This window comes from Haliotis rubra, unplaced genomic scaffold, assembly GCF_003918875.1.
Source record: "Haliotis rubra isolate DU_JTF1 unplaced genomic scaffold, ASM391887v1 Scf118, whole genome shotgun sequence".
NCBI lineage: Eukaryota > Metazoa > Mollusca > Gastropoda > Lepetellida > Haliotidae > Haliotis > Haliotis rubra.
This window is the reverse complement of record NW_025765092.1, coordinates 785,371-812,614: the sequence shown is the minus strand read 5'-3', so window position 1 is coordinate 812,614 and position 27,244 is coordinate 785,371. Positions and strand designations below refer to the sequence as shown.

Below are 27,244 nucleotides of genomic sequence, written 5' to 3'. Positions count from 1 at the left end.
AAACTAACCAATCCAATCTCACTTCAAAGTGACTCTGTACTTAATAGCACCAGCTGAATAGCCATGAAGCAATTATCGCAAATCACCAATCTAGTTAGCAATACTCTTCTCTTCCTTTCTTAACCATAAGACTTATTCTGAAGTCTTCATCCCTTCCTCTCCATGGCAGAGTTCGAAACAAGGTGCACTAAATGCCAGCTCCACGAGAAATCATCACGAGATGGCAATGTCCTTGACCTTAATCTCAATCGAATTTCAATGTGCTCAGATGTATGAAGCTTGATTAGTTATGACAGTCAGCGAACTCTTTGATCAGCATTCCAATATAGAATGTGAACTATATGTCGGAAAACACTAAAATTAAAACCTTTAATTCCTTATTTTCCCCAATTTTTTTTTAATTCTTATTAGTTTGAGTTTATATTAGATTGGATTGACATTGTAAGAATAACATTCAGGTCATTGGTTGCTGCAGGTATAAACTGATGTATTAGATTTCATAATGAGCTAACAGTGAGTCAGTGAGTGATTGCATTGGCTTCAGTGTCACTTGGAACACTACTACGGTTCTGTCATGGATGCCAGCATTGTGTGGGAGGAGGGTCTAATGTGATGTAGATCCAAGACATCTACCACTTTGATGAATCCCATGTACATAGGTATGGCGCTAACACACATTGAAACACAAACCGGAATTGAAACCAAATTCTCATGTTGCTGATTTGCAACATTACACATTTCTTTAAACTATATTTTCCATTTCTTTTTAAGAGAGAGAGAACAAAAGAGAGAGAGAAAAAAAAAGAGATATGTGAACATTGTGAAGCAACATCACGTTTCCTTGAGCGTTATTTTCCATTTCTTTTTAAGAGTGAGAGAGTGAGTGAGTGAGTGAATGAGTATAGATTAATGCCGTTTTTAGCAATATTCCAGCAATATCACAGCGGGGGACACCAGAAATGGGCTTCACACATTGTACCATTGTGGGGAATCGAACCCAGGTCTTCAGCGTGACGAGCAGATGCTTTAACCCCATAGGCTACCCCACCGCCCCACTTTTTAAAGTATCCTCACCATGATATTCTGAACACTACTTAAAACCAGTCTTACATTAGTAATTATATTTTTGGTAATCAGTATCATATTGGTCTTTGTAACAGACACCTAGGGTAGTGCTTGGCCCAAATCAGATGAGAAAAGAAACAGAAAGCTTAAGAAGATACTATCACGCTAATTACATTACTTCAAAGGGTATCGTTATGTATATAAGTTTGTTAGTGAGGTTCATATCAGAGGTATGATATCATGTACTGAGATATCTTTTTTAATTTAGCACTGACATAGACACTCATTCACACTCACATTCAGCACTAAACCATAAAAGGTTTAATATAGACACTTCAAAACATTCTTTTAGTAATCAAGAATGGTTGTACTCATTAAATCAAGATCACTGAGCTTCAGAAATCGACATATCTACATTAGGTAGTTCATGGTACAACATCCACTTGGTATAAAGCTTAGCTTGTGGGCTTTTGCAACAAGCAGTATTTCTTTCAATAATATACGTGTTGGGGATTTAATGTTTGAAATTATTAAAATTAAGGTTGTTTGCAAAACTTTACATTTATATGCAAAGAATTTAGCTAAAAGTTGGTCAAACACATCATCAGTATATATCATTTCCTTCAGATCAAACAAGTAAGTTATTATCCCAGAAGCCCAGGTCTTCCTGAAGAACTCTCCAGGAATGAAAGCTAGGCGTGTAGCAAGCCAATTTTTTTGTGTAATCCTGGTAGGTTGCAAAGCTTTATATCTAGATAGTATTGATGGTTTACCCAACCTTTTTAGCAACAATGATGTGTAAGGCCGGGCTTTTTTTTATAATGGTAGCTACGCCCCTGAAAGTCTGCCATCTAAGTTATCAGTTGGGTTTAATGCTTATGTCCATTACATCAAGGTGTGAAAGCCTGAGTTTGTTGTATGGCCAAACTGATGCAGGTCAGACCACTTTAGTAAAACCAGTGACCAAGATTATTTACCTTTTCAGTTCTAATTTGTTTTTCTAGGCATTGTCTTATATGCAGGGATTAAGATTACCGTGTGTATTTATCTCGTATATAGAGCCTGAAATAGCAATCAGCTGTTCACAGATTTCTCTGTGCTCTACCGGTGATTTAGTTAAAACATACCCAATAATATAACAAGTTGAATTCTGATGCAGTGATTGTGAAAATATAGTTTCTGAAACTATTATTTTATCAAGAGAAATATATTCCAGCATTGTGTCATTTTAATTGCAGGTTTTAAGGGTCAAGTTAGGAACTCAGCTTATTTAATGAAACTGGCTTATCTACAGTAATATATGGTAATTGATGAAGGGGCCTTGTGATGTTGGGTGCAGGAATTTGCTGAGTGGAGTTGAATCCCAAGAGATGTTTATTTGCAAATTTGACGTCTTTACTGACAAAGTCAGCTACGAGGCCGTTTTCTTACCCCCTGAAAAAATGTTTGACGAAAGTGTAACCAGTAGATAAGCTGACCCCCTTCTACAGGCTGCAGTTTTTAGTCCTCAAAATTTGGGTTATCTATGGTAATATACGGTATTTAATTACTGTGCCAAGTATATCAATGGGAATGGGTAATGTGGAAACACAGAGGTTGTGCTATTTCTAGTTCCAGTCTCTAAAGATAGACATAACCACCAGCTAAATAACACACTACTTTGTACATTATGACACCCCTAGCTGCCAAGTATATAGAGCGTGATGCATGCATGCAGTTTTTCATACATCTCAGGCCCATCAATGTCATTTGATGTTACCACAAACAGCACCAGTTGCCCCCCAGGAGGGAGTTATCTCTGACACACAGGCCCTGATTTAAAGGGCCTGACACAGCTGGCCCCAGCAGTCCATGTGTGTGATGATGAAATAAATACAACCTGTAGATATTGTGTTGGATAACGTGTTATCTCACGTGTGGGTAGTAACATTAAGAAGCATAATAAAGTTGGAGCATGATTTATAGGATATATTGTATATGGGGCCTATCGCTGCTGTCGGCTACTGAAATATTGATGGTTGGGTTTTGGTGTTAGTTATAGTTTTACACACCATTTAGCAATATTCCAGCAATATCACGGCAGGGAACACCAGAAATGGGCTTCATACATTGTACCCATATGGGGGAATCAAACCTGAGGCTTCGGCAGGGCAACAAATGCTTTAACCACTAGGCCACCCCAATGCCCCTGTGAGTGAGTGAGTGAGTGAGTGAGTGAATGAATCAAAATCAGATTGGATATGGGATTCTTGGAAATCTAGAGGATTCATCTGGATCCATGCAGGTTCATAAACTATGCTGAGATATTACACTCATTGCAGATGAAGAAAGAAGAGCTGACACTAAGGATGAGCTTTACATTTATATGGTACACTATGATATTAACCCGATCACTCTGCCCACAATACCACCCTACTGCTCGGGGAGAAGTGTACGAGATAAGGGGAAGCTAGGGCAGAGGATGGAGAAGAAGGATCAGCAATGTGACAAGAGACTCCTATAGTTAAAGCAATCTAAAATGACAAAATCCTCCCCTTCCCAGAACCCCACGTCTTCCTGAAGAACTCTCCATGAATGAAAGCCTGCCGCCTGACACTGATCCCTTCATAAAGAAACGCTGCACCAATCCCTGGTCTCCCGTTTACCATGTCGTGTCCGACTCAAGAGTTGACAAAGTGCTGGCTATTTCAACAACCGGGTGGAAGGCCGTGGCACCTCATTTCCTACAGATTCAACATGCCTGTTCAAGTAGCACCACATCCGCCCCACAATGCCCAGAATCACCCAAGCCCTCTGAAGTACGGGGGACCCAGCTGCCTGTACTAATGTAAGAGGCATATGTCAATATATAGACAGCAGACGCTGTTCCACCGAGACCCTCCCCGGAGGTACATGCCCAACCTTGTGATTGATGCACATCTTGAACCACCAGCTCTAAAGCTAGATGTTTACAGGGGACAAATAATTAGGAAATAAAGTTCTATATTCTGACTATAATTTTTCTGAATTGTTTTTAATGTCCTGTTTTGATCAAGAACCAACAAGACAACACGTGCCCCTGGCATCAGCAAATTAAATCAATACACAGAATTCTGAGTTGTATAATAAACACATACATCCATAGGCACAAGGTCGCTGGAACTACAGGAGATTCAGGACCAATTCCCATGGTATATGATCTGTTATAAAGACAATGGGCAAAGTAATTGACAGAGGAGAGGAATTTGAAACAGGTACTGAAGCTCACTTTAATGAATAATTCTGATGATTAAACTTTACTTTCTTGTACCTGTTCATTACACACATATATCACAATGGCCCAGTTCCTAAAAAAGAATATTGTATAATGTTTCATAAATGGGTATGAGCCAAGTATTAGGATGAAAAAATAAAATATAAGTGTGAATATGAGATGTCATGCATGTTTGTGAGAACCATGTACGTATAGAGATATCATGATATTAACTACCTCCCTGTATGATATATATTGCAATACTTTGTTCATGATTCAACATGTGTAGCAATACTAAAATTGTAGAAAGTTTTCATGACTTTTTATATTTCATAGAAAAACAACTGAAACTTTCGGAATATATGGTCTTATATTAGAAAATATATATATTTCATTTTCAAAACTTGATTTCATTTGAAACAGGAGTTTCAACACTACTTATGACTGGAACAGAATTAATATCTTAAATTTATGGACACTGTCATACAAGACACAGTATGAATTAATGATGATAAAATAAATCATTAAAGTGTGGGTGGAATGCATTTTATGTATCTAAATATGGGTCGCTTCAGGATTAAAATATACTGAGGGACACAAATAAGGGAACACCACTTCATGGCAGTGTTCCTTTATTTATCCTCAGATTTCCTCCAACAGCGTTATTCAAAGTTGGTGATGAAAATTGGAAAATATTAAAGGAACACTTGAATTTTCCTGTGTTCCTTTATTTGTTTCTCTCAGTATATAAACAGATACTTAAAAGTGCGTACTGCTTTGTTTGTGTGGGAATAATATTGATGTATTGTGAATCATGACCTCCCTAGTTACTTATACAGAATTATGGTAATGTTTTGAAAACAACTAAAAGAAATATATGATTCTACCTGATTCCAAAGTAATTTTTTCACATTAACTGCCAGAAACAGTATATAGTTTATATAGTTTATAGTTTATATAGTATATAGATATACAGTTTCTAAGCTTCTTTGTTCATGTTTGGACAATATTGTACGACTCCTTAACAATTATACCATTTCTGTTGTGAAGTGTAACACTTACATTGTTTCTACATTTACTTTGGCGGAAGGCTAAGGGAGAGTCATACTTTGGCATCAGCACAAAATATTTACATATATCACGGATATATATGTGTTGGACACATCGAGAGATAAGAAATAATTGTGGACCATTTCCGCTTCTTGTGGCCATACTTCGTCATTTGGTTGTTGTTTATTATGGGATGTCAGTGCTGGGGCCTGTTGGGTTAGGAACACTGGTAGCACTGGTTTTTAGGACAAGATGGCTGCCTCCATGAAACACTTATCATTTTTTGTTTGTTTTTCATGACATTGTTTTCTTTGAATCTTTCTTTACAGAAATGGTCTGAGATACTGTTAGGTTCCCTTTCTTGAAATTTGTGCTTGGCACAGTTGTTAAAAATACTTTTACAAAGATTCTTCAGGAGAAACAACACCTCCCTGAGGAAATCACTGTAAAGTGTTGGAATCTGATTCCTATAGCTGACACAAGATGCTGATTGGAGCAAATTCTCTATAGTGTAGATTAAAGTGACACAACCATTTCCTCAAGAAATCTCTGCTAACAGCAGATTACACTGTAGGATTACAACTGTACCATAAATCTGTGTTTATGAGTAACTATCAAACGGTGTTGCAATTTTCATGTAAAATTAATGCAGAAAATGTACAAAATAATACCTGTAAAGAAGAGAGGCATATACATAGGTTTGGCCTTTTTCTTTCAACTGAATTTCAAATTAACGCTTAATGTTTTCTTGGAATAAATCATGTTTTAATAGATCAAGATTCTCATGGATGCTGATTTTGATCCTCATCTCCCATGTTTTCTGAACCCAACACATAACAAAGTGCTGACTCAATCATAGAAAACGTGCTCACTTTTAAAACCATGTAATATTAATCATAACAATCCTTCTCATAGTCTATCAGCTATGTGATATGGGATACCCAATATGGCATTACCCATAGTTGGTAAATATGGTTCCTTTTTACCAAATATGTATAGAATGATATTTTTGCTGTAACAATTAGAAATGAGTACCTTAAGATTTGTATGAATTCTGAAGATTTGGTAACCCATCTCCACGAAAACCTCTGCCACATTCCACTTTATGGTCGATGAAAATAAACAAAAACATAATTCGCATCTATTCTCTCTGTCAATATTTATTTGTACATTTTAATTAAATCAGTATATTTTATGAAAATATCATGCCACACAAATAAAAGATTGTGAACTAAAATGACCTCTCTTTCTTTTGTGTGTTTCCTTTTCAGTATATTCTTTCACTTTAAATACCCCACAGAAATATCATACCTCTTTCCATCTATTTCTTGTTAAAAATAACAGGCTCATAAATCTAACCTCCTCTCCTACACAGCTTGGATCCCATATACCTAGTTATCACAAACGGAGGCATACATCTCATCATTATTAACTTACACATATTTTTAGACTAAAAGTGCTAACATAATGTAATTACGTGGATTAATAAGTAAACAGCTTACATTACCCAGAAACAGTTGGGAAATACACACAGGGTCATGAAGCTATCTTGGTAATTAGGAGATACATATATGTCGGTAGCTGACATAAATATCAGGAGCTTGTAAACAGCTAGTTGGGCTACTGTAAGTCCTTCCGCCACTGCAAGTAATGACAGGTGTTAGAGGCCATGAGGTCATGGACAGCCTCCAAGAGCCAGCCCTCTGACAATTTCCGATCTCAAGTGGTCCTAACAGGATCTCAAGTGATTGGTGAAGAGTGACACTGTTCTTAACTTTGGTATGGAGTGTGAAAGGCTTATTGACACTTGACACTTTTCTGAATAGGCCAAATGAATTTCTTCTAATGAGGACAAGGCTAGTTATTATGCTTAGTTTTGTTGGCAGTTGAAAGGTTTTTGCATTCATTCAATTTTCATGAAAATTTGTAAAAGGCATTTTTTGATAATTACTGGATTTGATGGCGTGAATCAATGGTAAGCAGTACATGCTCAAGTGGTGACACAATTTGTCCTTGCCTCACAGGAGCAACTATGGAACTATTAAGATTATCTTTAAGATGGTTTTACAACAGTCTGAGGAATAGAAATGACAAAATCCTTTCCACATCCACAAAAAATCTCTGCTAAAAGCACAATTGATTGTACAATTCTGACTATATCATGAGCGAGTGTTTGGTTGAGGTCAAACAATATTGTTACTGCTGGACGACACAGTCTGTAAACAATCGAATCTTGACCACACAATCCAGTGATTGGCACAATGTAATACAGAGCATGTGTTTATGAATCACTATCAAATAGTGATGATACCAGGTGAGTGAGTGATTTCGTGAACAGGTGAGCGTATCCTGCCCCACTGGTGGCACACATCATAAACATGCATGGATGGTAGTGGAGTGAGTGAGTGAGTGAGTGAGTGAGTGAGTGAGTGAGTGAGTGAGTGAGAGTGAGTGAGTGAGTGAGTGAGTGAGTGAGTGAGTGAGTGAGTGTGTGTGTGAGTGAGTGAGTGAGTGAGTGAACTTTGAACAGTATTCCAGTTACAGCATGGCATGACAGTTTAAAGTGGTAGGAAAGCTTGAACTGATACAGGCCTCATATATTTACCACTTGGTGAAACACTTGAGCACAGGTATGGTGCTGACAACCTAGAAACATTACTGAAGCAAATCAGCACTTTCAAACAATGGTATTAATAACAAATTTCTTAACTCTTTCAGTGCGACGCTTTGGTGGAAGTACTTTCATAAAGGCGTTAGTGCCTTGACCAAAATTTCCTGCTTGATAAAGGTAAAAGGACCCATACTGAAAAATCATACTGAATGACTAAAAGATTTTACAACCAATGCCACAATATTACTGCAATAGCCTTCCATATTGTCCAAGTATTTCCTTACTGTGTAATGCAGTGATGTGCCTCACACATGAAGAGGAACAAGTGTTATGGATATACAACTTCTTTATTGCAATGGATGCAATGTTTCGGTGGAGAAGCTAACACCGTTATCACTTGCTTGATGACCCATGAAGATCCGGGGTAGAATAGGTCTTCAGCAACCCATGTGCTTGCCATAAAAGGCGACTATGCTTGTCGTAAAAGGCGACTAACGGGATCGGGTGGTCAGTTTCACTGACTTGGTTGACACATGTCATCGGTTCCCAATTGCGCAGATCGATGTTCATGCTGTTGATCACTGGGTTGTCTGGTCCAGACTCGATTATTTACAGACCGCTGCCATATAGCTGGGATATTGCTGAGTGCGGCGTAAACCTAAACTCACTCACTTCCTTGATAATGGTGTTAGCATCTACACCATAACATCGCATCCATTGCAGTAAAGACTGACTGACTGACTGAGTTTGGTTTTACACCGCTTTTAGCAATATTCCAGCAACATCACGGCGGGGGACACCAGAAATGGGCTTCACACATTGTGCCCATGTGGGGATTCGAACCCGGGTCTTCGGCGTGACGAGCCAACACTTTAACCATTAGGCTACCCCACCGCCCTGCAATAAAGAAGATGTCTATCCATACCTATAGTCAATCTTCATCATACCAGCTTCTAAAAGGTCACTTAAAAAGTTAATTCTCACACATGTATTACAGTGATACATTTTTAACAAAACAATGAAAATTTAATTTAATATTTTGCTCAATTATCCCACACCAAAATTATTCTTATAAGTATTTATGATCTTTACATTTGTGTGCATTATAGTCATATCCTACAGTCACCACAACTAAGAATGAGTGAGTAAGTTGAGTTTTATGCCACACTCAGCAATATTCAAGCTATATGGCAGCTGCCTGTAAATAATCAAGTTTGGACCAGACAGTCCTGTGATCAACAGCATGAGGATCAATCTACGATCTACGATCTACAATTGGGATACAATGATATGTGTTCCTCAACCAAGTCAGCAAGCCAGCCACAACTAAGAGTGTAGAGGAGGTTGAAAGACTCCAACCCTGCCCCTAGATTTTCAAAGCCCTCTTAGCACTAAGTTCGCTGAAGTTAATGTTAATGTATGGCACTTACGACTATTTAAGCGCTAAGAGAGCTTTGAAAATCTAGGCCCTGGTAATAAGGTCAAGTGAAGTAAATACAGAACAGATGTGTATTACTCCCATGAACCTGGAAGAAAACACCTCAAAATACATGCAGCATGAGGCTAACGACCCACTACAACTACTCAACCATAACTAACATCCATATCAGCACATAAATAAACCCATCCACTGCCCTCATAAACCAGCGTGTCAATTAACTGAAGACACAACATACAGGAAGTATGCTTAAGAACTATTTCATATAGACTCTCCTGTGAGTAGTCTTCTCTCAGAGTGGATTCACGTTTATAATGATTCATATCACAGGCATAGGATCAGATGTGCCCAGATGTTCAATGTGCAAAGATCTGCTGAATACAGTTGCCTCCCTTAGGTGTATCAGAAACCAGTGACCAATGATTTGAATCGTCCTAAACCCAGGGAGATCTGGGTTACAATTGATCTTGAGTAACCCATGCTTGTTGTAAGAGGCGACAAATAGGGTCGGGTGGCCAGGCTCGCTGACTTGGTTGACACGTCATCGTATCCCAACTGGTAGATCGATGCTCATGCTATTGATCACTGAATTGTTCAGTCCGTACTCAATTATTTACAGACCACTGCCATATTGCTGAGTGCAGCGTAAAACTAAACTAACTTGACTCGTCCTATGTTTGTAGGTTTGTGAAAATCAAAACCATGTTTGTGGGTTCCACCAAAATGGTTAAAGTCATTGCTTTGGGCTTTTTTCCCACACCAACCTGACTTACTATAAGATACTTTAAATCATGTTCAAAGAAGCATCAAAATAAGCTATTTCCTAACAAAGCTTTAGGCAGGATGAGTAGATGCTTTATCTACTAGGCTACCCACTACAACCTAAAGGGCAGGCAGTGATGTAATAAAGGTTTCATGCTTGCTAGAACTACATACATACTGATAAAATTATGTTGTAATAATGCTGTACCAAATATATTATCCTTGTCTGGTCCTTGCACCCTGAATGATGAGGGCGTCTTGTACAATAAATTCCATTATATTTTGACAGAGTCAAACCAGACTAATTTAGTCCATTTAAGGAATCAACCCCTGACTTGAGACCAATAAGTTTGCCTGTGGAGAGCTGTCAATATTGAGAACACTAAAGTCAAGTCTCAAAGTACAAACGATTTGCCCAGATGTAAGTTGTCGAGACGCTCATCTATTTCCTCAATATGAGTTAACTGCAAATGTCAGATACTATCCTGACTGTCTGACACGGATATGTCAAGTCGTAAATCATGTAGAACATAATTCAAAGCCCTGTTGAGTTCTCCAAGTACTCAAACACAATTCTGGAACGTTTAGGTATAGTGTCTGACAGTATATAAGGGTTGATTAATATATACTAAACCTCAAATAGTGAGTTAGGTTTTATGCCGCCTTTAGCAATATTCCAGCAATATCACGGTGAGGAACACCAGAAATTGCCTTCACACATTCTACTCATGTGGGAAATCGAACCCGGTTCTTCAGCATGACAAGCAGACACTATAACCAGTTGGCTACCCCCACCACTCCAAACCTCAATTCGTCAAACCAAACTCAGTCTGTCAGCCAAACCTCAATTACGTAATTGTGAAATCACCTGTTTCATGATGGGATTGAGGGGTATCCACAAAAACTTGAGTCACAGTTGTTCTGCTGTGACAAATCAGTAAAATATAGAGGCTTGTGAGTTTTGGTAAACAGTCAAACTTTAGGAATGTGGAGTGATCAAGTTCTTGCAAACTGTTATTTTGACTAATTGCAAGAACCTTTCTGGATCAGCTTCAGACAGAGCTAGCTCATAATGAGATATCATGTGCCTGGCCTCTTTTAGATCAGCAATCAGAAGCTTTGGAACTAAATGAGCTGATATTTTCTTCAAGTTTTTGTGGCAAAGGAATATACTTTCACTTAGGATATGTCTACTCTCCCTGCTATGTCTAAACTTCCCAACTCTATAAGATGTGAATTGTCTACAACCTGTGTAATGTCAGGGTTCCATTCACCATTTGAAGCTGACACACTCAGTGTGCATCAATCTATGCTGCCTGGGTACAATTGCAAGCATCAACCATATCAGTATGCCTGACAACCTGATCCTCTTACTACAAGCATTGGTTTCTGATGACCTATTGTTACCCGATCTTCACCATTGAATTGAAGCCTTGTGCATCACTGCAAGCACTACAGTGTGACTGTGGGTGCTGGGGTAGCCTAGCGGTTAAGGTGTTTACTGTGAGACATAGGCACAGGTTTCTATTCCCTACAAGGGTACCACTAGTCACCATCTTAGGGTTCAAAGGTTTCTCCAAAGTATTAAACATCTGCACTTTCCGTGTTAATCCTACACTAAGTTTTCACGAAAAGTTTTCAACTAAAATACTGATAAGGTGGCATTAAAGCCAACTCACTCACTCATACAAACATACATACGCTAGAATCAAACAGGTTAAAGCTTCATCTTTTCAGGCTAAACACCCATATGAGTTCCATAAATATATAAAACACAATTAATGGGTTCACCAACATGTATTTATTTTAAAGAATCAAGAAGTTTAACACAATACAAGACACCTGCCTTGATAATACTGGATTACTGCCATGATATTGCTGGACTATTGCTGAAAGTGGCAACACTCACTCACTCACTCACTCACTCACCCAGCATGACAAAAGACCAATTATCCCTGTTAATGTTAACTTTTCTCTGCCACTACCCCAAGTGAGTGAGTGAGTATGGTTTTACGCCGCTTTTAGCAATATTCCAGCAATATCATGGCAGGGGACACCAGAAATGGGCTTCACACATTGTACCCATGTGGGAAATCGAACCCGGGTCTTCGGCGTGACGATCGAACGCTTTAACCACTAGGCTACCCCACCGCCCCCTACCCCATCCCAAGACAGGGCTGGAAACACAGTGATGAGTTCAAGTCCTCCCAGCTTCACACAGCTCTCCTTGTAAGGGCAACACATATAAGATTGTTTTATTGATTTAATTGTAATTCCCGCTATCAAGCCCACTTTTGTCCGACAACGAGGACTCAGTTACACTATAAAAAGACACTGACTGAAGAAAGTGATGATCGGGCAAACATCAGAGGTCAAGGGTCTGACTGGCATTGACCGGTCTTCAGAGCCACAGAGTGCACTTCACACAGCATCAACTCACCTACTAAACATACAGTTAGTGGTCTTGTGACTGCTGAGAAATTAAGATAGCCCTTCTGTGTTAACTTCCTAATTCTTATTCTTTATATTATTAATAATGGATTTGTATGGCGCCTAGTATCCAACCCCGGATAACCTAAGCTGCCTGTGAGGTGCTAGAAGGTTAATAGTCACATGACTTATCCCACCAGGTACCCATTTTCTGCTGGGTGAACAGAGGTTTGAACAAACTCACTTGCTTAAGGTGAGACCACATGTATCACATGTGCTTCTTTATGGGGCAGGACGGAAGTCTTAGACACTCTCAGGAGTCAAGCTGCCAAACACGGTCACCCATCCAAGGACTGTCCGAGCTTGATGTTGCTTAACTTCAACCGATTTGTGACCTGAGCTCCACGTACAAGACCACACACCACTAGTCTGTCATACAGACCCTGAAACAAATATACCCAATGCCGCCCATGCTTGTCCACAGGTTCTGAAATTGAAGAAAGTCCCAGAGCTCCTTTTATGTACATGATTTAGGAACTGTTTAACTGGGGTTTTTCTGGAAAACGTGTTCATTTCAGAGACTAGCAGTTGTTCTATTCAGGTCCCTACATGGCTCTTTCAGGGTTAATTTCTCTACAAACCTGAACAGAATAAGGGAATATTTCTCAAGCATCCCGAAGAGCGGAAGGTCGCGGGTTCGATCCCCGACCGCGTCATACCAAAAGACGTTAAAATATGGTACTTGTTGGTCCCTGCCTGGCGCTTGGCATTAATGGGTACAACAAGGACTGGTTGGCTCCGGAGTCAGTATAATGTGTCTGAGTGGGGTATTCATGCTTCACTGCAGCATGGTATCTCAGTGGGCTAGCACTATAAACCCAGCTTCAGTCTGGGCTAGTACAAGCAGCCGCACATACACATACACATGCATGCACGTCGTCATATGAGCGAAATATTCTCAAGCACGACGTTAAACCCAATTTCACCTCACTTCAAGCACCAGTGCGTCACTATGATTCTGTGCTTCAGTCATATGTCATTTGTCTTAATATAGCAGACTCTGTTATCAGTGCTTGTCAACAGATATTGTAATATAGAGCTGAGTTCAGTGAGTGTCAACATGTGCTTGTTGGTTGCTAGCCTCCCTTATCACATCTGAGAGAACGTCCCGGAGAAACATTTACTGTTTTGATGCAGCTTAAAATAAACTTGAACTTTGAATGGCATATAAAAGTTGGAAGAACGTGCATGCATGAAATTTTTAATAGATGCAATCTTTTCAAGATTCTTTTCAGCAACATTTCAGTGCTACTTCTTGCTCCTTCAACAGATAAAGGGGGAAAAGAAGTAGTTCTGATAGGTTATAAAAAATGAATCATTACAGATGTTGACCACAAATGTAAATCTTCAGAAAGAAATTTGATATTGCAACTTTTGAAATATTACCTGTATAAAACAAAGTTTGAAAGACCTAATACTGTAATGCACCAGTAGTTTGGGATACTGTTTCTTGACTTATGCATATTCTACGCCATTCCAGCTATTTCAGGGCAGCCTTTAAGTGATGGATGCCTTAACTCCTACAACAAGCAAGGTAATATTGAAGATCGTTTCTAAACTGAATATTCATGAGCTCTAACCAGTCTATACAATACTAAACTAGACCATAGATGGTAACCATAAATATGAATCTTCAGAAGGAAACTTCATATTGCTACTGTTGAGTGAGTGAGTGAGTGTAGTTTCACGCCGAACTCAGCAATATTCCAGCAATATGGCGGCGGTTTGTAAATAATCGAGTCTGGACCAGACAATCCAGTGATCAACAGCATGAGCATTGATCTGCGCAATCAGGGGTGGAAATAACCCATTGCCCGACGTCCCAGTCCAGTGTTTTTTCTGTCGGGAAAGCAAATTTGTATATCATGCTGTACCTGTGTCAAGTTGACTTTCCAATGTTAATTATGTTGCTTATTTAAAATATCAACAAGAAAATTGGCGGGTATAGTGGAAAAATTATCAGGGCAAGTGATTTTACATGTGCCACTGTACCGGAATACACTAGCAATTTTAAAGTTATTTCCACCCTTGGCAATTGGGAACCGATGACATGTGTAAATCAAGTCAGCGAGTCTGACCACCCGATCCCTCCTACGGCAAGCATGGGTTACTGAAGATCAACATTCTAACCCCAACCTTCACGGGTTGCTACTGTTCAAATGCTACTTGTTTGAAACAAGGTTTACAAAATTTAACTGTGATGCACCGGTAGTTTTGGTTATTATGTTATGCACATTCCACACTATTTCAGCTACATGGCAACAGCCTTTAGAGATGGATGCCTTAACACCTTCTACAACAAGACAAGGAATAGTGGAGATCTTTCTAAACTGAATATGAGGTTGAACCAGTCATCTACCACAGCCTGGGTCCAATGATACACAAGCAACCCAGTCAGAGCACCTGTTGTACGGTCAGAGCACCTGTTGCACAGTCAGACCACCTGATATACAGTCAGACCACCTGATGTACAGTCAGACCACCTGATGTACAGTCAGACCACCTGATGTACAGTCAGACCACCTGATGTACAGTCAGACCACCTGATGTACAGTCAGACCACCTGATGTACAGTCAGACCACCTGATGTACAGTCAGACCACCTGATGTACAGTCAGACCACCTGATGTACAGTCAGACCCACCAGACCACCTGATGTACAGTCAGACCACCTGATGTACAGTCAGACCACCTGATGTACAGTCAGACCACCTCATGTACAGTCAGACCACCTGATGTACAGTCAGACCACCTGATGTACAGTCAGACCACCTGATGTACAGTCAGATATAGTCAGACCACCTGATGTACAGTCAGACCACCTGATGTACAGTCAGACCTGAACCAGTCAGACCACCTGATGTACAGTACAGTCAGACAGTCCACCTGATGTACAGTCAGACCACCTGATGTACAGTCAGACCACCAGACTGGATGTACAGTCAGACCACCTGATATACAGTCAGACCACCTGATGTACAGTCAGTACAGTCAGACCACCTGATGTACAGTCAGACCACCTGATGTACAGTCAGACCCGACCTGATGTACAGTCAGACCACCTGATGTACAGTCAGACCACCTGATGTACAGTCAGACCACCTGATGTACAGTCAGACCACCAGACCACCTGATATACAGTCAGACCACCTGATGTACAGTCAGACCACCTCAGACTGACTGATACAGTCAGTACAGTCAGACCACCTGATGTACAGTCAGACCACCTGATGTAGTCAGACCACCTGATATACAGTCAGGCCACATGATGTACAGTCAGACCACCTGATGTAGTCAGTCAGACCACCTGATGATGTACAGTCAGTCACCTGATGTACAGTCCACCTTTGATGTACAGTCAGACTGATGTACAGTCAGACCACCTGATGTACAGTCAGACCACCTGATGTACCTGATGTCAGACCACCTGATGTACAGTCAGACCACCTGATGTACAGTCAGACCACCTGATGTAGAGTCAGACCACCTGATGTACAGTCAGACCACAGTCAGACCACCTGATGTACAGTCAGACCACCTGATGTACAGTCAGACCACCTGATGTACAGTCAGACCACCTGATGTACAGTCAGACCACCTGATGTACAGTCAGACCACCTGATGTACAGTCAGACCACCTGATACAGTCAGACCACCTGATATACTGACTGACTGAGTTTAGTTTTACCGCTTAGCAATATTCCAGCAGTCAGACCACCAGAAATGGCTTAATACAGCCCATTGTACAGTCGACCACTTGGGATGACTAGCCACTAGGCTAGACCACCTGATATACAGTCAGACCACCTGATGTACAGTCAGACCATCTGATATACAGTCAGACCACCTGATATACAGTCAGATCACCTGATATACAGTCGGAACACCTGATGTACAGTCAAACTATGTGTCATACTCACAGATGTCTCAAAGGAAAGGCTTCTGATTTAGTTATCATTTCACGCCTGTCTCAGACCTCTAACTTGAAGTATTTACATAGGTCAGTTCAACTTCAAAGGCGTTTGACTGTGGTTTAGTCAGTAAACAAGCATAGTGTTACTGCGGCAATCTCTTACCTTGTTTACATCAACTATTTCAACATACCATTCTAGACAGTGTAAGGTACCACAAAATAAAGAAAATACAGACACATAAAAAAACATTATTAAGAGAGCAATACATTACATTTCAGACTATCTACATACACATACCATTCCATAACAAATTCAACATTTACACGATAACTCGTTTTCATTATATTGCCTCCGTAAACTTATCATCCAGACATTTCCCAGACAGCAGCGACCAAGTTTCAACAAGATATTGGATCCAACCAATGTGGTGTGGAACATTGTGGCGTCTATGGTCTATCGGAAATTTCTTTTGTGTATATTTCCCACATCTAACTCACCACCAGCACAGTCAACTATTGAACACAACAATCATCAAGCAGTAATGACAATCTTAAATAAATAGTATTGATTACAAATTTCCACAAAACAGGACTTCATAACTCATCTCCAGAAAGACTTGAGGTGTGGTCTCCCAAAACAGACCTTTACGTTTGATCTTTAAAGAACAGACCCTTATATCTGATGTCCTACAAACAGGAGTTTAAGACTGATCTGCAACAAACTAGACCTGATGACTGATCTCCGACCAACAGACTATTATTTCAGGCCTTCATGTCCGAACACCAAACAGGTGTTTGTTACTGATCTCCAATTAACATGCCTTCATGACTGAACACCAAACAGGTGTTTGTTACTGATCTCCAACAAACAGGTGTTTATGACTGAACACCAAACATAGGTGTTTGTTACTGATCTCCAACAAACAGGTGTTTGTTACTGACCGAACACCAAACAGGTGTTTGTTACTGATCTCCAACAAACAGGTGTTTGTTACTGATCTCCAACAAACAGGCCTTCATGTCCGAACACCAAACAGGTGTTTGTTACTGATCTCCAACAAACAGGTGTTTGTTACTGACCAAAACAAACAGGTGTTTGTTACTGATCTCCAACAAACAGGTGTTTGTTACTGATCTCCAACAAACAGGCCTTCATGTGAACACCAAACAGGTGTTTGTTACTGATCTCCAACAAACAGGTGTTTGTTACTGATCTCCAACAAACAGGTGTTTGTTACTGATCTCCAACAAACAGGCCTTCATGACTGAACACCAAAAAGGTGTTTGTTACTGATCTCCAACAAACAGGTGTTTGTTAACAGGTGTTTGTTACTGACAACAAACAGGCAGGTGTTTGTTACTGATCTCCAACCATGACTGAACACCAAACAGGTGTTTGTTACTGATCTCCAACAAACAGGTGTTTGTTACTGACCAAACACCAAACAGGTGTTTGTTACTGATCTCCAACAAGCAGGTGTTTGTTACTGATCTCCAACAAACAGGCCTTCATGACTGAACACCAAACAGGTGTTTGTTACTGATCTCCAAACACCAAACAGGTGTTTGTTACTGACCAAACACCAAACAGGTGTTTGTTACTGACCAAACAACAAACAGGTGTTTGTTACTGAACACCAAACAGGTGTTTGTTACTGATCTCCAACAAACAATACTGACCCAACAAACAGGTGTTTGTTACTGATCAAACACCAAACAGGTGTTTGTTACTGATCACCGAACAGGCCAAACTGACCAAACACCAAACAGGTGTTTGTTACTGATCTCCAACCAAACAGGTGTTTGTTACTGACCGAACACCAAACAGGTGTTTGTTACTGATCTCCAGCAAACAGGCCTTCATGATCAAACACCAAACAGGTGTTTGTTACTGATCTCCAACAAACAGGTGTTTGTTACTGATCTCCAACAAACAGGCCTTCATGACTGAACACCAAACAGGTGTTTGTTACTGACCAAACACCAAACAGGTGTTTGTTACTGATCTCCAACAAACAGGTGTTTGTTACTGACCAAACACCAAACAGGTGTTTGTTATTGATCTCCAACAAACATGCCTTCATGACCGAACACCAAACAGGTGTTTGTTACTGATCTCCAACAAACAAAACGATCTCCAACAAACAGGTGTTTGTGAATGATCTAAAAAACCATGGCTTATGAATGATCTCGCTCAAACAGGTCTTCATGATTGATTCTCAACAAGCATCCTTTGATACTGATCTCGGGCAAAAGAGCATGATGAATGATCTTCAACAAACAGGACCTGATACTGATCTCAAATTAACATATCCTGATGACTGATTTCAAACAAAGGACCTGAAGACCTCAAACTAGTCTGTCATACAGACCCTGAAACAAATATATCCAAGAAAGCCCATGCAAGTCTGGAATATGTGGCAAGTTTACAAACAACAGTTTCTGAAAATTAAGAATATCTCTTGGCTCATTTTCTTTATATTTTATGATTATCATTTTTAAACCATTCTTTCTGTAAGATAAGTTCATTTCAGAAACTAAACGTTAGCCTAACCTCAAAACCTCCTAGTCTAAAATATAAAATAAAACATGAATAGCTTTGATAAAAAGAAATTCAAATGACTGGTGTCCAAAGGAAGTGACAAACGTGTCTAAAGGAAGTGACAAACACCGAAGAAATATGCAAAAAGACGTACCAATGACAGATGTCCAAATCACAAGTGCTAAGGATTAGTGTAAAAAGTATCATCAATGACAGTTGTCCAACAGGACGGTGCTAATCACCAGTACAAAACAAAGAGGAACCAATAACCTCTAATGGTATATTCCCCAGGAGGATTCACATCAATTTCCTGATAGCACTCCAGTTAAGGTCAGTAGTGTGTCAGGAACAGAAGGAAACCATCAATGGGAACGTGGTCATCTTGATGCAATGATCACCTTCAAACACTATTAGCACCACTCACCCATACCATTTGGCAACGGAATCAATGTCCATCAACATCATTGGCAGATGATTCCATTCAAATCCAAGCAATTATCTACTTAGTGAGCAAAATTGATATGGTTGGATACAAGATCAACAGTTTTCCTGAAAATGATGGGGTACATTGTAAACCAATGGAGTTAAAGACCAACAATTTCATTCATCGACATCTGGAGTAATTGAACAAACATCCCAATCAGCCAAGCAGAAAGGAGTGTTTAAAGAACCTTCAGATGAACTGCCTATGATAAATGAGTCAATAACGTAATTTTTTCCCCGTGATGTAGCTGGACAAAAACTGTTTGATTGAAAGAAGTGCTTAACAATAAAAGATTTGTGCAAATTCGTTATTTCTGACATGCTCTATAAGAGACATCTTCATTTCCATATTTACAAAGAGCAAAAATCCATATCGCGATGTAAATCCAAACACTGCGACGGATATTAATGACTGTCCTCTCACCTGCAACAATCAAGATGTTCTATACAAATACAATTAATTAAAATTGTGATCAAAGGATAATATCAAGCGTCACACTCGAATAACCTTTGTGTGAGAGGGCTTCAAAATCAACATTGCAATGCCAAATTATTAGGTAATGAGGGCCTGGTACAATTAAACCTCACAGACGATAATTGTGATTCCTTTATCATTGGTCCATCATTCAATATTGATGCCATCAATTTGCAGACTATTGACAACTGTAAGATATAAAATATATGAAACAAAAGAGTATCCTATTACCAGTGGTTCACAATACATATTACACAGTCTGAATATTTCTAAGGTTTACAATATTTTTTTATGACTTTGAATGAACTACTTTTTAATAGCTGTTTAACAAAAAGTAACAAAGATGCACATGTTATTAGAGAGAGATTATGGAAATCAGTTTCCTTTTAGTTAAATTCTTTCTCCGTTGCATTTATCACTGAGCACATATACTTCAGTAGTCAGCAGTTGTGATCTTCAGTTCATCACTTGGCGGTGAAACGAGTCTATATTACATGACTACTTGTCTGTCGGTCAGGCTTAAGAATCAATAGGGTTGCTTTCAGCAACTTATTTGCCTTTCCAATCTGAACAAGCTTCAACATCATATGACTGACTGACTGACTGACTGATGGTTTTATGCCGCTTTTAGCAATATTCCAGCAACATCACGGCGGGGGACACCAGAAATGGGCTTCACGCATTGTACCCATGTGGGGATTCGAACCCGGATCTTCGGTGTGACGAGCTACGCTTTAACCACTAGGCTACTCCACCGCCCTCAACATTATATGATGTAAACCTTGAAGGAAAACCAAGTTCTATGGATAGTCAACTTCTTTATTGCAGTGAGTGTGATGTTTCGGTGTAGGTACTAATACCATTATGAAGCAAATGTGAAATGTCACACTCATTGCAATAAAGAAGTTGACTATCCATAGAACTTGGTTTTCCTTCATCTTTACAACTTTTCCACCGTGATGTTGCTGGAATATTGCTAAAAGCGGCGTAAAACCAAACTCAGTCAGTCTTTACAACTTCTAAAATGCCTCTCAAAGAACTGCTGTAAACCTTGCCATACTCATCCTTGCTACTACAACTGTAGAGTTAAGGAATATCTAATGATGGTCACCTGCGTTGGCTTCTGGACAGCAGCCTTAGAGGAACACAGTTCTTACAAGGTCACATTTTGAGCTGTCCACTAACTAATATCCTTTAGGTTTGAAAACAGGTCTTGCCAACGCAATGAAGCATTGTCCGTACCAATTCACCACACTGTCCAGCTTGGGCAAAGTTTGCTGCTGCCTTTGTTGAAATCATCAATGACTAACGATCTTACCACTAGCCACATCTGAGATGCAGCTATTCATGACATTGATCAAGGTGTTCATGTCAAACACTTTGGAATAATATCCATGCTAATTCTCACTTTGTCAGCTAGCTTCAAAACTGCCATGAAGGAGTCCATTCTCTGAGAGAGTCAGAACACACTCAACAGCCTCGTGACCTCTTGTTCCACTCATGGGGTCAACAGCATGTCAATAGGATCTGTATGACAATTCAATAACTCTATGCCAACGTGCTGAATGATTATTAACCTATAGAAAGGATGAAGCTTTTGATTAAGATGATTTATTCACACCTTGTGTCCTCAATTGTTGAACAGGCTCTTACACTAGGGAACCTTTGTTAAGATGTTGTGAGGACCCTTTGACTTCTTCAGTACATCTGAACGATGTGGAAACTAGCCTCCATGGAGGGTTTGCATGTGTTGGAGACTAGCCTCCATGGAGGGTTTGCATGTTGTGGAGACTAGCCTCCATGGAGGGTTTGCATGTTGTGGAGACTAGCCTCCATGGAGGGTTTGCATGTTGTGGAGACTAGCCTCCATGGAGGGTTTGCATGTTGTGGAGACTAGCCTCCATGGAGGGTTTGCATGTTGTGGAGACTAGCCTCCATGGAGGGTTTGCATGTTGTGGAGACTAGCCTCCATGGAGGGTTTGCATGTTGTGGAGACTAGCCTCCATGGAGGGTTTGCATGTGTGTGGAGACTAGCCTCCATGGAGGGGTTTGCATGTTGTGGATACTAGCCTCCATGGAGGGTTTGCATGTTGTGGAGACTAGCCTCCATGGAGGGTTTGCATGTTGTGGAGACTAGCCTCCATGGAGGGTTTGCATGTTGTGGAGACGAGTCCATGGAGGGTTTGCATGTTGTGGATACTAGCCTCCATGGAGGGTTTGCATGTTGTGGAGACTAGCCTCAAAAACAAGTAATCGTAAACGACTCAAACCAACGCCAAAGGAAAATAGGAAAAACACACCAACGCTGCAGAATTTTATCATAATTTTTGTCTACAAAATAAAATAGTTGTTTAACAAACCATCATTGTTTTCATTATCTATATCATAATTTGTGACAAGGGTGTAAGCGAGAGGCACGTGCGATGTAGATTTCATCATTAAGGGATTGTATCAAAGAGGCACGTCGCTGATGTTGATTTCATCATTAAAGGGATTGTATCAAAAGTCATCACACTGTGATTCTGAATCAGACATGGACTCGCTGCTGTCAGAGTCATCAGAGAGCACTTGTATGATAACAGGACTGATAGTCGCCTGTTGTAAACCGCTTTGAAGCCAGTACTGATGCTCCACAGCATTGTCAACTTTCTTAACTGATTTTTGCCATGTGAAATTTTAGCCATGGATTCATGGACTAAATTTTGAACGTCTGTCATTTTATACGTTGTGTTATTCCAACTAACTAGACTAGCCTCTGTTTATTTTCGGCAAGTTGTGGAGACGTGCCTTCAGTCAGCATATGATGTCATGTGTACCCATTGACCATCTCAGTACATGCCGTGGAGGCTAGGAGGCTAGCCTCCGTGCAGCATACAATGTCAGTCACAACATGAGCAGGCTTATGTCATTAACATCAAAGTAGGGAACGCAATGGTGAATGGATGCTTTTCTCTGGAAACATGTCAAATCTGATTTTGTTACACAACTCATGAAAGTACTGATGCTTGGCGTGAGAGATTGACCTGAATATCTGTCCCAGCTGAAGCTTTTGGGGAAGTTAAAGAGTAATTAGCAATACCATTGTCATGTTATTATCAGGCTAGATCAAGTTTATTACCGCCTTCATTGATTTTCCCAAAGTTTCAATGCATGAATGAAGAAATATTGGTAGTGGTTGTGGGAATAGATGGCAAAAAGCTTGAAATAATTACATGATTTGGCAGTTTTTTGTTTCCAGATTCACACAAGTGGAATAAATAATTCAGTAGCTCAATACTTTGTATTTATATAGTATTAGGTTGTTATGAGTGGTTCATTTGACTGAAACAGTTTGACTCTAATTCTGTATAAAAACAGGATCTACAGTACCTTTATACTAACATCTACTTTTATCTACTTGTGTAAGAAAAGCCAGCTTATTGTAGACCCAGATTTGTTAACAACTAACTGATACAATATGCTACTAAAACAATGGAGATGGGACATAATATCCTAGGAGTAGCTTTGTTAGCAAATGGATAGTGATGGAGCATTAATGGAGGACCTGAGACTTCAGGAACTAGATCAAACAGTAAAAAAGAAAGTGAAATATAATATCAGATTTGTGATCCACAGACCCATCAGAGCAAGTGAGAAACATGAAATTTTCTACTTACCAAAATCTAGGATTATAGTTGAAACATATCACAATGGCTTTTCTCCTATGGAAAAAGAAATAAAAGAATTGTAGCTAATGTCAAATTAGAAACAAGAAATACAGATGTCATGGATTCAACAATCTTGGATAGTGTGCCACTAGTGTGATAGTGTGGTCAGGCTTGCTGACTGGGCTGACACACGTCATCGCATCCCAATTGTGTAGATTGATGTTCATGCTGTTGATCCCTGGATTGTCTGGTCCAGACTCGATTATTTACAGACCGCCGCCATATAGCTGGAATATTGCTGAGTGCGGCGTTAATCAACAAACAAAATCCAGTTATCTCCAGGAATAGCAGCCCAAACATGTGAGGAAAAACCTGCAGTGATGCAGATCTGAGATGTTTACAACTTTGGTGAAAATGATTATCCACCCGTGAAGATCCGGGTTAGAATATTGATCTTCAGTAGCCCATGCTTGTCGTAAGAGGCAACTAACGGGATCGGGTGGTCAAGCTCGCTGACTTGGTTGACACATGTCATCGGTTCCCAGTAGCGCAGATCAATGCTCATGCTGTTGATCACAGGGTTGTCTGGTCCAGATTATTTACAGACCGCCTCCATATAGCAGGAATATTGCTGAGTGGGGCGTAAAATTAAACTCACTCACTCACTTAATAAAATGGAGATACAATGGAGTGGATAGTGAAGAAAGCCATCCATGTTCAAGCCAGGGATCTCTGTATAACTGCCTTTCACTACAATCCATTCTTCAAGTTCAACGTCTATATCAAATTGAGCATATTGCATCTGAATAAAAGCACTCCTCATACCTTAAGGAATTTCAAATCAAACCTTTGATTTCATGGTTGTGTGAATCAATCAAAATTATTTTCCTTCCTGGAAAGTAATCAATATTCTTGATAGCTATGATTAAAATGTAAAAAAATATTTTAAAGACCTGGATATCCTGTCATCCAATCAGACTTAGAAAAGAACTCAAATTTTAAGATAAAGTTATCTTCAGAATATCAAACAAGATCATACGAAGTCCATCTTGGTAATGAAGCATGGCAAGGTGGATTAGATTTTTGTAAATATATTTTCTAACTTGACTTTCTACTTGACAAATTCATGTAACCATCCAGATTACAACATTTAAGTGGTAGTCTGATTCATTACGTTAAAAGCAGCAAGTTAGGCATATAAGCCATTCCACTCTGGTAATCATTAATGGACACTCATTAAGTCAATCCTGACAGCTATATTGAAAGTGTCTGAACTATGATCAGTGTAAAATACTGAAGAAGTTCCATTCCGGAAAAGGTGTCAAACTAAAGAAGACTTCAAAGTACAAGGTTAAAGCACCATACAAAATGCTGCTTGTGACAAGCTTCTTCCCGAGAATACATTTAGTATTGCTTCATTATGGAGCCTTTGACTTGCACAGTATGAGAAGGTTACTATAATAAATAAAAACTGGGGTTGATTACTTTGGGTGTTTGGGTATCTCTTCTGAAAAACAAATTCTGTTAGTGGGGATGTCTTAATAGGCCCAGCATCTGTGTGAGGAATCAAACCTGGGATTCAGCTTGACAAGAAAACACTTTAACCACAATGCTACTCCAGCTACCTGTTAAGGTAACTTACTCTATATCATTTAAATATTCCTCAGTATTTGACCACTGAAGTTTATATGTACGTGAAGTTATTTAGATCACTTGCAGTCTTTAACTAGCTAGCTTCACTATCCCATAGTTCCACACAGTATTCGACCCGTGAAGATCCGTGTTAGAGTTGGTTTCAGCAACCATGCTCGTTGTAAGAGGCAACTAACGAGATCGGGTGGTCAGGGTCGTGGACATGTCATCGTATCCCAGTTGTGTAGAGCAATGCTCATGATGTTGATCACTCTATTGTCTGGTCCAGACTAGATTATTTACCAAAAGCTGGAATGTTGCTCAGTCCAGCACTAAACAACAAACAACCCGTGAAGATTTACTCTTCCATTTACATTGACCCGTGAAGATCCGGGTTAGAGTTGGTCTTCAGTAACCCATGCTTGTTGTAAGAGGCAACTAATGGGATCAGGTGGTCAGGCTCGCTGACGTGGTTGACACATGTCATTGTATCCCAATTGCATAGTTTGAAGTTCATGCTGTTGATCACTGGATTGTCTGGCATAGCTGGAATATTGCTGAATGTGCCGTAAAACTAAACTCACTCACTTAAACAACAAAAGCAGAGTAACTACCATGCATGTCTACAACTCTATAGTGGTAGTCCATTGGTTGAAATATATAAAGGGCTGGCTTGAATTAAGCTGGAATTTCTAATACAGATCTATGGCAGTTTTTGGTTATGAAAAATCAGTTGTTTGTTGAGTTCAAGCTAATCGGTGACAGGAATTCTGTGGAGATTGTGATATGCTTTCAAGAAAGTTTGGATGGCATATGGGTTTGGTTTATGTATAATGCATTATCTCCCTAAAAGAGAAGGGAGAGTGAGTGAGTGAGTGAGTGAGGTGAGGTGAAATTGGGTTTAACGTTGTACTTGAGAATATTTCGCTCATATGAAGACGTGCATGTGTGTATGCGCGGCTGCTTGTACTAGCCCAGACTTAAGCTGGTTTTATAGTGCTAGCCCACTGAGATACCATGCCGCAGTGAAGCATGAATACCCCACTCAGACACATTATACTGACTCCGAGCCAACCAGTCCTTGTTGTACCCATTAATGCCGAACTCCAGGCAGGGACCAACAAGTACCATATTTTAACGTCTTTTGGTATGACGCGGTCGGAATGGGTGAGTGAGTGAGCTTAGTTTTACGCTGCACTCAGCAATATTCCAGAAATTATGGTGGCAGTCTGTAAATAATGGAGTCTGGACCAGACAATCCAGTGATCAACAGCATGAGCATCGATCTATGCAATTGGGATACGATGACATGTGTCAACCAAGTCAGCGAGCCTGACCACCCCATCCCGTTAGTCGTCTCTTCCGACAAGCATGGGTTACTGAGGATCAATATTCTAACCCGGATCTTCACGGGTTGATAATCAAGGATGTCACAGACAGCTGGGTGATGGATATCTCTATGTGAATATTTCATCAAAGTTATTGTGTATTATGGGTAAAGGATATATCTATCCTAATGGATGGGACATATAACATCAATGGATTATCAAGGATGTCACAAACAGAGGATCAGGACACATCTTGGATTCGATCACAATCCGCAGATCCTGGCACAACAAAGAAGTACAACTCAAATCAAATTTACAACTTTAGATAGCATAGTCCCAAACACTAGTCACTGAACACTTCTGGAAACAGGCCCAATGTACTGATATACAAATGCTATTTGCTTACCCGTCTGTCTCATGCAGAACTTACTGGTACAATGGCAAACATAATTTCAGACCTTATTTCAATCCAATAATCTCACCTTGATATGTATTCTAAAATATGAAACTGAATCAGCAACACACACCTTCAGAAAGAAGACATTTACTCTACGCATCAGAAAATGTTGCTTTGAC

At 39.8% G+C, this 27,244-nt stretch overlaps 1 protein-coding gene across 2 annotated transcripts in view; it reads right to left on the bottom strand.

Annotated features, from left to right (window-relative positions):
• The window catches only part of LOC124259068 (sex peptide receptor-like), a 203,441-nt gene that overhangs the window by 6,132 nt on the left and 170,065 nt on the right, over positions 1-27,244 (bottom strand). For both annotated transcript variants that reach the window (XM_046693160.1, XM_046693167.1), the window contains one exon: positions 23,718-23,762. The gene's annotated coding sequence lies outside the window, so the exon portion shown is untranslated. The remainder of the gene's footprint in view (positions 1-23,717; positions 23,763-27,244) is intronic.